Source organism: Pseudorasbora parva, chromosome 18 (assembly GCF_024679245.1).
Source record: "Pseudorasbora parva isolate DD20220531a chromosome 18, ASM2467924v1, whole genome shotgun sequence".
In the NCBI taxonomy this organism is placed as follows: domain Eukaryota; kingdom Metazoa; phylum Chordata; class Actinopteri; order Cypriniformes; family Gobionidae; genus Pseudorasbora; species Pseudorasbora parva.
In genome coordinates, this window is record NC_090189.1 from 8,468,730 (window position 1) to 8,471,229 (window position 2,500).

Here is a 2,500-nt window from a genome sequence, read left to right on the forward strand (position 1 = left end):
CATTCAACAATTGCTTTTGCTTTCAAAGCATTGTTAACAGTTATGAAGTTAGCATTTATTGAATTAGCTAGTTAAAGCCTCCAAGTTTTTGCTACTAAAATATTTAAGTTGATATTACATGATCATTTTAAGTTTTGCGTTAGCTTACTTCAAAATTTCAAGTTAAGAGCAATTAAAATGCATGAGTACAAAATAAAAATCTGTTTGTTCTGTTTACTTAAACTTTGAATTTCTTAACTTAAACTTAAACTTAATAAAAAATTTTATGTAACCAATTGCCTCATTTGTTTGAGTTTTGCCAACTTATTCTGGTTTACAGTGCAACATTCGTCACACTTCTGCACTCATGGGAGTCACTTCAAAGATTTTACATACCAGAAGTTATCAAGAAGGACAGTGATGTGTTAGAGCTCATACGTATTATAGTGACCACTTTATATACAATCAAAACATTAGAAATGTTTAAAAACTCTGCTCTCTTTTTCACATCCTCATCTTTGTCTTTAATCACACAATAAATAAACTTGTAATGGCTCTCTTTAATGTCACCCGTGCTGTGTGACGTCTTTTTATCGTTCTGTCGTTCATTTAATCTGATATTGGCCACATTTGAAATAATAACGTGAACAGCTGTACAGTAAAATAATATCTGAGCAATAAATCTGAATTGAGTACTAAGGTTTGAAGTGTTAATGTAGCCCAAATTACTAAAAGTTAAACTAAAATGAAAATGGAAAATATAAAAACAAAAGCTTTTTAAAAATATCAAATAGTATATAAATACTACTAAAATGGCATGACATTCGGGAGGGTATCAAAGCAAAATATATGCAGCTCATATTTATGTTGAAGCGATTACATTATTTCGTACAAAATATGTTATTTTGTAAAGCTGACCTTTTAGTGGCGGGGCTACTGGTTATGTAACACGTTGTTACATGGACTTCTATTGTAAGTGCATTACTGTGCTTATCATTTTTGTCATAATTATTTCCAATGGTATTGAGCACTCTTGTGTGGATTTAGATTTATCTAGAATTTTCCTAATGCATAAAGGCCATGACATACCAAGCGGACCAATATCAGGCCGCCAGTGAGCATATGCCAGGCCAGTTTTTGCGGTGTGGCTCTAGTCGGGGTCACATCTGTCGAATCAGCATGTTGAATCACATATGGGCCCTCGGTAAGAGAAATCGCTCTAATTGGTTGTTCAGTTTAGTGAGTCAGTGCACGGAAAGTGATGAAGACTGCTCTAATTTTACATCATTCCAATTTTCATAACAACATGAGCCGTCTGGAATGAAGAAAGTGACCAGCATTATTGATATTCAAAATGCTGAGAAGGCGCTGCTTTGTTTACGGTTTGTATCTAGTCCTACTTTTGTTTCTCTTTTTTGAATGATGAATATAGAATATATCGATACCGGCTGATATAGGCAGTTATTTTCTGACACAGGGCGCATGAGTTGACATTCAGCTGTAGTCAGTCCTTTTGGTGTTCAAGCGGAGCTTTTTGGGCCAGACGAGAGTTCGACAACGCAGTCGGCTTTAGTCAGTGCTACCTCTTTGACGTCAACTTGGTGTGTCATGGCCTTAAAGACAGATTTAGGTTTCTAGTCTGTTGGGAACTGAACAGTTAATGTGAGCTCTCCCTGAACGAACGTTCATTAATTTCTCCATTACGCTGTAGTAATCTTGCTAATAAGAAAGCGAGAGAGAAAAAGAGCAAATGGTTGACCTGAAATCAGTGTTTTGTACTTTAAAGCTGTGTGTGTGTGTGTGTGTGTGAGCTGTGCATGCAACGTTTGTTAAAGGGACAGTTCAGCCAAAAATGAAAATGCTGTCATCATTTACTCACCCTCATTGACTTACTTTCTTCCATGGAACACAAAAAGTGGAAATGTCAGGAGTATTCACACTCGTTTCGATACAATGAATGTGTACGGTGACCATGGCTGTCAAGCTCCAAAAAGGCGAGAAATTCTCTAGCCTCAAGCCACAGTTTTCCAGTTCTTCAGAAACCAATCAAATGCAGATGTTACTGGGGGAAGATAGTTATATTTTTCAGTTTCACATCCTTAGAAACCAACTATTGCCTTCATCAATAAAATCAAAGACATTTTTTTTCTTGTTATTACTTGTTTTGTGTATAATAAAAATACAGTATATAGACACAAATATGCCATTAAAGGACTTTCAATTGAATTTAACCTAAAAATTTAAACTTAAACACAACACTATTATACTAACAAGCAACTTTAATCGACTGAATGACCTTTTTCCCACATAAATCTGTTGTATGCTTTAAAAGACTTGGAAAATAGTCATATGTACAACATTTACAGGGATTTTTGCATTTATTTAGGCTTGACAACCCATGGTCCCCATCCACTTGTATTATATTGAAAAAGCAGCATAAGCATCCCCTTCTGTGTTCCAGGGAAGAACGAAAGTCCTTGGCATGATGTCAGACTGTTGATTTTTGGGTGAACTGTCTCTT

The 2,500-nt window shown here is 35.5% G+C and overlaps 1 protein-coding gene across 1 annotated transcript in view; it reads left to right on the forward strand.

Annotated features, from left to right (window-relative positions):
• fnbp1b (formin binding protein 1b) overlaps positions 1-2,500 on the forward strand; it is a 91,425-nt gene that overhangs the window by 64,374 nt on the left and 24,551 nt on the right.